The sequence below is a fragment of the Malaclemys terrapin genome, chromosome 11, assembly GCF_027887155.1.
Source record: "Malaclemys terrapin pileata isolate rMalTer1 chromosome 11, rMalTer1.hap1, whole genome shotgun sequence".
In the NCBI taxonomy this organism is placed as follows: Eukaryota; Metazoa; Chordata; order Testudines; family Emydidae; genus Malaclemys; species Malaclemys terrapin.
The window spans coordinates 17980608-17989689 of record NC_071515.1 but is presented as its reverse complement, the minus strand read 5'-3'; positions in this window follow the sequence as shown (position 1 = coordinate 17989689).

Sequence of the window (9082 nt, the reverse complement as noted above, 5' to 3'; positions counted from 1 at the left end):
TGACCTTTTCTATGCCTCAGCAGGGCACACTGAGCTGTCTTCTGCCTCGCTTAAGAAACACTAATCACTTTACAATGGAGATGACATCAAGCAGAAAAGAAGATTATAGGGAATCAATGGGTCAAAAGATTTTATTAGCAGGATATTTCATCTATAGGTCACCATTCTGAATATGGTCAAGGTTGGTAGTGATCAAAATTTGGTACAGTCTAATGGCTGGTTAGTGCCCTATACAAAATTAGTTATTCATTCTAGTTCCTAGCAAGCAGGTATCCATAACCAAGAAACCCACCCTCACAAGTGACACCCTTCTTGGCAGTCTCAGAAAAGAGGCAATTCTCGAGACCACAGACAGAAACATCTTGAATGGCCTCAGCTCCAAGATAGCTCCAGTGCTGTGCTGATAACAGTAGTAGTGGCACTTTCCAGGACTAAGATCTGCAAAGTTGTTTTTCTTCTTGTGCTTTCTTTGTCATAGTTTTCTATGTGCAACTGAAAGGGTTTGATTCTTTAGCATTACTGGTATGGTTTAGTGCTGTCCAACCTGTAAGAATATGTGGCACTGAAATTCTAATATATTGAACTATCTTTTTGCTGAAATTCATGGTTTCTTTCCTCACTTAACAAATTGGGTTAAATCCTAAAACCTGCTGAGCATCTGTAAATTTTATTGAAGTCAACAGCCGCTTCCAGAATTTGGCACTGTATTTTAATTTAGACTTCAAAGTTTTAAAAATAGCTGCAGATGGGTGTGGTACTTGAGTCCAACCATAAGAGATGATAATACATCGGAATGCAGTGTTCAAGTACAAAAATATCTTGTAATTCAGGGATCTCATACCGAACCTGTACCTCATGAGACTTTGTCACTGAGAATAAATACAAATTATAGAGATGAAGAAAATCAAGAAGGGCTATGGTTTTGATTTGCAAAGTATCATCCACTGGGTTTTTGTTTTGCAAAATCGAAATCAAGCCTGGTTCAGATCCTGGTTCCATTGTAGCTGAATCTCTAAAGTTCAAGTAACATTAAGATAAATGGTTTGGGGTCTGACCCTTCTTGGCCAAAACATTATGTGAAACCATAAAGGAGACATTCTTTCTCATGGAACTTAAGGTCTCTCAACCATCTATTTCTCAACCATCTTCCTTGCTGTTATGTTCTTGAATCTCTTTCTATATATAAGAAGCTAGGAATGGAGGATGCATTTCCTTACTCTGAATAACTTGTTTTCCATTCTGACTAGGACCTTTTCAACATGTAATTGTTTGAATTAAATCGGAAATCTTTTCCTTTAGTGATGGCACCATATTATCTTTCCAAGCCTGATGATCCTGTTTTGGCTATCATAAGACTCAAGGTTCTAATGCAGAATGTCATTAGCCTCTTCAGAAAATGCTCATGCACACAACACAGGAGATACAGGGATCATTGATTTAGAGATGACATTGATTGATCATGCCAGAGAGGGACAAAATGGCCATAGGGTAGGGCCAGACCCTCAGCCCCATTTTCTAGATAATAGGATATCCTGTATATAATTCTGTGGCTACATGTTATAGTTATATGAAATTTTACAAAAATTGATATTTTTGTTGACAATGAGCCAGCTCCTCCGCTGGACAGTTAGTGTAAAATGGTATAGATCTATAGACTCTAGTCTATTGTCACTTTTCATTATCTGAAGGTTTACCCCCGTCTTTATTCTTGGTTTACAGATTTTTTTCCCTTTTTTTTTTAGCAAATAGCAAAGTTTTAGACTAGCTCTGTAAATTTATTTCACTAGAGGGCATTGGATCATTTGAAACAGTAATTTGATCTCTTTGCTAGTGTTAGGTGTATTTGCCCAGCAGTCATTGCCTGTCCCAGATTTTTTTTGAGAGCTTAGATGGTATCAGCAGAAATTCCTCCATGGAACAACTTGTCATATTTACAAGTAATAAAAGACATTTCCACTGCATATTTCAAGATCTTAACGGCTCATCCCCCCTGTCATTTAACATACCCAAAAGTTCCAGGCATGCTATGCGCCTAGGCTGCAGTATGGAAGGTGGCAGATGGTATTCAATATTGTGAAATGGTAATGGAGGTTCTGTTTATAAACTGTTTAGAGAAGATTAAGAGAAGATTATCCCAAAGCCTGATGTTTAACTGAAGGAGTGGCCTAAAGACTGGCCCCTTGTCACAGCAGTGGGAATGAATGTGAAGATTAGAATACGTGCTGCTGGTCCTGCCCATGTCTCCTAGATGTCGGGCCCCAACTCTCTCAGATGTTGGCTGTTTGATACACATTCTCTTGTAGCAGGATTGTGGATATTGTGCGGTAGAGATGTTCTGTCGGTGTTGGCAGTTATAAACGTACGTTTGGGAATTTACTGTATGTGATGGGGCGTCTACCCTACCCAAGCCCCAAGTGGGTTAATGTGGGCCAGAGTGGACCTGGAGGGGAATCAGGGATTGATAAGGCCTAATGGCAGATGAAGCCTAGCTGGGGGAGGAGCTGGGCTAGGAGTATAAACCTGGAAGTGAGAGCAGAAAGGGCTCCAGGGAGGAGGTCTACAGTCACTCCCCAGAGGGAAAGGGAGTTGGCCATGGACAAGGAGGAGATCCAAAGGGGGAGAGTAAACCCTGGAGTCCCGCCCTGGGCTGGGGAGTTTGACACGCAACCGAGAAGGGTGAAATAGCCACGGGGAGCAGAGGAAGTTGCAGTGGTAAACCCAGAGATAGGCAAGATCAAGAGATGGGGTAGGAAGAAGCCCAGAGAAACAGCAACAGGGTCTGAGACTGAACAAACCTGGATTGCTAGTCATAAGGTCTGTGGGCTGGAGCCCGGAGTAGTAGGTGGGCCCAGCTTCCCCGACCTGCCACTGGGAAAGTGGCACAAGACCCAGAGACTTGGAACAGAAGACTATCAGAGGCAGCATCTATACAGCTTGTCCGGTGGGACTTTGTTACCCCAGAAGGGGGTAAACTACAGAGTGACCGGGCTGGAGGGCCAAGTCACAGAAAGAGAGAGGGGCCACAATGTGAACAACCACCAGAAGGGGGCACCAGACAGGGCGAGAGCTAATTCCCAGATCTAGCCACAAGGAGGTATTCCTGCAGTGAGTGGAACCCTCTTTACACCCTATCATGTAAAGTTCTAGAAACACATACGCTAAGACGATTTGTCTTAGGTGCACATCCATATTAAATGTCATCAACTCTCGTGGTTTAAACCCAAGTCTGATGATACTCAGTGTTTTTCATAAAACCCATGCCGTTGGAGTCAGTAGATTGTAGGAGAATCTCATCTTCCATTTTACTGGGGAAAAAAGTAAGTTTTTAGCCCTCATAATTGTGGAGTAAAGCTTGAAGTGTGAAGTGAGTGAACCCTAAAGGCTCAAAAGACAGAAGGCAATTTTTTAAAAAAATGAATCTCATTATTTTTAAGTCAATCACATGATTGGAGGGGCTGATTTTTTGAACATGTGGGGTTGGCAATACTTTATGAGATTCAGAACAGTGCTGCTGGTATAATAGTTACAAATGAAGATGTTAGTAATCCACGGTTGGAAGATGCATTCAATACACCTTGACAAGTATTGCTCGTGTGGTTTGCTGAAGAATAGTTAAAGTTGCTGTACATATTACACCTAAATTCTCAAAAGTGACTAGTCATTTGAATGACTCACTTTTGGCATGCCCACTTGAGACACCATAAAGAGGACCGCACCTCTGAAAAGCAGGCCCCTCTCAAGTATTTCCAGTTGATCACCCAACAATTTAGTCACCCAGTAGACATTTATGGAAATTTAGGTCATTTGTGCTTTATGTGTTATGTTTATTTTTACTGGATTTCTTTAACTCAAAAGCAGAAGGCTATGATTCTTGATAGCTATGTCTTGGTCAGAGTTAAGGCTGTGACTGGAACAGGTAGAAGGGGGAAGAGTAGGAGAAAATGGCAGAAAATCAGAGGTGGGATTATGGAATGCTTTTAAAGAGAGGAGACACATGAACTTAATGAAGAAGAAGAGGGAAGGCCAATACAGAGAATGAAGTAGGGAGAAAATATAACTAGAGTAGCAAAAAGAGACTGTCTTGCCAGGGCATTTTGGATGCACTGAAGAAGAAAGGAAGGCCAGAGAGGAAGTGGTTTTAATATATTCAATATGGAAAATGCCCAGAGCACGGACTAACATTTTGGCAGCACTTTGCTTTCAGCAGTTTGTCTAATGAGGTTTTTTCAAAAGAGCTATTTTATTGTACATAAGACATAGTGCAGTGACAAAACTGCAGGAATCTGGCTGCAGGAGTCCATTTCACACCTTTATATTCCTGGAAAATCCCCACCATCCCTGGAAGGATAATGTTTTATTGAAGTTTTTATTTGATTTTAAAACTCAGAAAAGGACTTCTCCTTGCTTGCCAATGTAGTCAAACATATTCCAGAACAAGAGATTCTGTGCAACTCCTTGCCACGCAATTATGAGAAATCTAAGGGTTTTACACAAGTTAAAGAGGGGTGTTTACGTACTACACACACAGTTTCCCTAAAAGTGCATTCATTTTTAGATATACATTAAAACCGTCTTACGGGGAGCTTTGTTATACTGAAGTAGAATGAATCTCCTGGGCTTTTCCCATACATTGCAATATGAAAATCACAATACTGCATTTAGAGACAAATCCACCAACCCACGTAAGTGCTGTGTAAGGTCCTGAATGCCGTGGAACTTGAGCAATTCTGCAACATGAGGAGGGACAGGCACTGGCCTCCTCAATATAATGGGGTACATCACCGTATTACCTTTTGCAGCATCATGGGCTTGTGTGGTGTCTTGGCATGGTGAACTAGGTGCAAGGTCATTTGATTGCCAACTACGTGGATCTACTGGACAAACCTCTGTGCATCGGGGGTTACAGATACTATAAGCCAGGAGTTGCAGTGGTAGTCATGAAGAGAAGCTCCTCTGCTCTGCACAGTGTAAGAACCTAGGAGGGTGATCACATCCCCTCCATCTACAGCTCCTGCACATGCTCCATCTGTTTTGACTTTGCTCAGTAGAGAGGATTTCCTCCATTTGCTCTATGAAAAAAGTGACTTCACTCCACGCAGGTTTCCACTGCAGCAGGATCCATATTTCAAATTGCAGAGGTTAAACAAAGTCACCAATTTCCTTGGACTAATCGAGCGTGCGATTTGCCTTCTTGTAAAGCCTGTATTTGGCCAAGAAGATTTATTACTTTGAGTGACAGTAAATGTCGAAATGCAGTTGAGGCAGACCTGAGCTGCAGTTCATTAACTTTCAGTGGGAAGATGTTGGAAAAAACATTTCTATTTTTGGTTATTTTATTTTAAGTTGCCTTTGTATTTAGAGCTATTTAAGTAATAAAGAGCTCGGAAAATCCGGTGATTCTTATTCTTCATGGAGACACTAATTCTGTGGTAGGTTTTCAGATGTCTGTGGTATTTGTTCTCATCTTGATAAGCGAGCAAGTCTCCCTGAATCAAGAAAAAAATGGGGCCACAGAATGCTCTTATCTGTAGACATCTGAAGTTAAATCTCCGCCTTCTCAGAATCAGAGACCAAAATGGAGGATGAACCTATCCGAGACATTGGCTTATGGATATATGCCTTTGGATTGTTTCTGTTTTCTCCCCAGAAAGTCACAATCTGGGATTGTCCTCACTACAAAATTGCCATGTTTGCCATGGGGATACCAGACATGGCAGCCCCACCGCTTACCCTTCATTGGTGTCAGAATCAGTTGTCCCACTTGTGTGGCATGGTCAACTGAATCCAACGCTCACTGCAGTGAAGTGTGCTAGACCCTTCATTCTGCTAAGTCCCTATCATACTTTGCCATAACAGCTATTAAGCTCAGTTATCCCTGTCCACACTTGTGGGGAGGGCAGGAGCAGGTATGTTTCACACCCAGTGGTTCTGTAATGGAGACACATTCTTAATAGGAGGAGGCACTCTGTTGTTGAACATCTGGGGCCATTTAACTTCAATAGAGCTACACTGATACACATCAGCCAAGGATCTGGCCCTACTAACTGAATGCAGTATGAAAATGAATCATACAGTCAGAATATTCCTTATGTAATATATTTTGATGCTAAATTCAATTTTATGCTGCTTCTAAATTTTCAATGGGCTGCAAATTTTTGTATTGACAACATAGCCTGCACTGTAGAAATTGGCAGTGAGGGGCTGGTGAAGGCCTTTTGGTAATCTGGGAGGTGTTAAAGGTCGTTTGGAACTGTGGGATAAACAGATAAGATAATGTTTCTGTTAAAATGATCAACAGTGACCTAGGTTAACAATGTTGACATCTGAATTATCATTAGATTTCTGAGTGAACCAAATGAGACGAATTCAGAGCTATTGCTACAGATCTTCTGCAGATTCTGGAAGGTGCTGCATCAATTTACAATCATCTCACGTTTGGAAGGGTTTATTTGGAGCCAATGGAGATGGAACCATAAGATCTAGAAGGAGAGTTTAGATTCTAGAGCAGACTTCTTCAGCCAAGCGTGGATTCTGTGGCCACAGAATCAAAGCATTCACTGGGATCCTGACAACTGGGCCCTAAGGGGCCTAGATTTGTTCACAATTTATGCCTGAAGGCTCTGGGGGTTTGGCCTGCAGGTGTTGAGTCATGGTGCTAGATTCAGGTTTGGATGCAGATCGTCTATCTGGGACACGGTTCCCATATTCTAACTGTGCACTGGAAGGAATCCTTCCTTCTTAGAAGGCCCTACAGTGGCAGTGTCAAGAATAGCCCAAACAAGCGCTCACTCTCTCTCTGCTTGGGAGAATAGCGAATAATTAGTGTAGCTGGAAATCCACAGGACCCATCGCATCTTCTCCTCTCTTCAATAACTCTTGTGCTCAATGGACCGCTTACATAAGCTCCCCAGGTCCTGACCCCACATTGCTCTGCCTGGTGCAGCTGCATGGTCCTCCAGGATTTGGCAATAAGAGGCTTTTATGGTACATTCCCTGATGAGAGTACTTTTGTATTTCTTTTTCAGGAGCCCTGATTTCATTTCAGGGGTGTTGACCAGAGCCCTGCAAGTGTGTATGTTTATTTTAGCAATGTTATATTGTTGTGCAATACCAGGTGTGAGAAAAGAAGAAACGAGTCCAGATTATTATTTATGTACAGAGGATCTGCCACATATTGCAGCCATCTATGATTTTGCCTTGATCAGTTGTCTGCCACTAGCCTGAAAGTACCTTAGGCAGCGGGCAATGGACAATTAGTGCTATACACAAGGAGCCAGCTGCCCAGGGGAAACTGACTTGAATTCTACAAAGCTAATTAATTTGCCTTTAAGGCTTAATAGTGAAGAAAACTAATTAATCTTGCTGGGTTTCACTCAGCATCAAGTAAAGCAACTCTGTGCATGTAGGAAGGATGAAGGAGACTGATCCCCCACAGCAGCTTTGTCTTGGATAATATTTGACATTCTGAATAATCAGCACATCGTGATGGCACATTTTTACAAGGGGGAACTCCCCGCTGAGACAGCAGTGAAAATGAACATGCAGGCATTTGGGAAACGTCCATTCATTTTTAGGTAAAGATGGCTTTGCATCTTAAAGTCCCAGTTTTGCCTATCTTCAATGTTTCACTCTGATTTGATTGGGGCACGGGGGGAGAATATGTGGCAGGCCTAGCTGGGAAAGGGCCCAGAGTGAGATGGCAAAATAGCTGGCATGCAATTTCACGAGAACATGTACAAAACTTTTCACACAGCTCTACTCCTCTTCCCGCAGAGGGGAATTTCACATCCAGCTCCACTATAGAGATCTTCTACGCCTCAACCGTGGGGCGGGACATTAAGAGACCCTGGAACACGATTCACAACCCAAGTCCCAGTGATGAACCTAGTGATTTTGTAAGGAAAAATGAGTCAGCCGGAGAGCCATGAGTTAAAAAAGCCCATCAGCTAATGAGGTAGAAGAGATATTGAGTACTTTTGTGTGACACTGTTGTAGTTATTAGTGGTGGTTTGCTATACAGTAATTGCATACAACAGTGAAGAAATATTTCCATCTAGTTTAAACTGAAGTTACAAAATCAAATTATTTAAAAAACCTTCATATACAATGCCACCTGGAGGTATTGTGACATAAGTATCAAAAGGGTAAGCATTTTCTTATATATGTGTATATATATATATATATACACATATATAAGATATATAAAATGTGCCATCACGATGTGCTGATTATTCAGAATGTCAAATATATATATATATATATATATATATATATACACACACACACACACACAAAATCTAACAAATTGCTGTAATATTTCAAAATTAGCCAATAAGAATTACATTGTAGAGTCTGGTTCATGCAGTTATTTTGGGGAGATATTGCTTGGGCTGTAAATTGGGTTTCAGGCTATGGCATGTTATAAAGACAGCATTTGTTGCTCGGGTGGACAATCTCTTCCTGGCCATAGACAAGGGATGTAATGCATCCTGCTGGATTTCCCCATGACATTTGCTACCATTAATCAGAAAATACTTCCAAGAAGCTACAGAGGTGAATGGAAATGGCTCAGGTCCTCCTTCTCAGACTGAACCCAGAGGATAATTATGGCCAATTGTTCCTCCTCCTCCTCCAGAGTTCTCAACTGTGGAGTCCCACAGGGCACAATCATCTCCCCGGTATTACTCAGTATTGATACAAAGCTATTGGAAGAGCTGGTGAAATAGCATGGGCTGAAGTGTCAATGGCATGCAGTTAACACACAGCTCTACATCTCCTTTACCCCAGAGCACTGCCCCTGTCTGGAACACTGAAACTTCAATAATGGAAGACTTGTGTGTGGAGGAGCAGGGCACCGCCTATGAAACTTATTCCCCCAAGAGATCAGAATAACTATCACTGTCACAAGTCAATGCAAAACTGTATTCAATAGCTTTTCCTCAACAATTTTTTCACACAGAGATACACAATACACTCACACCCTAAACCAAACAAAAACCCCTTGTGAACTGATCAAGTTATTTTAGAGAGAGCCAATAATTAGGTAGCTGCCACAGCATCCCAGATATAAATGGCTTAGTTC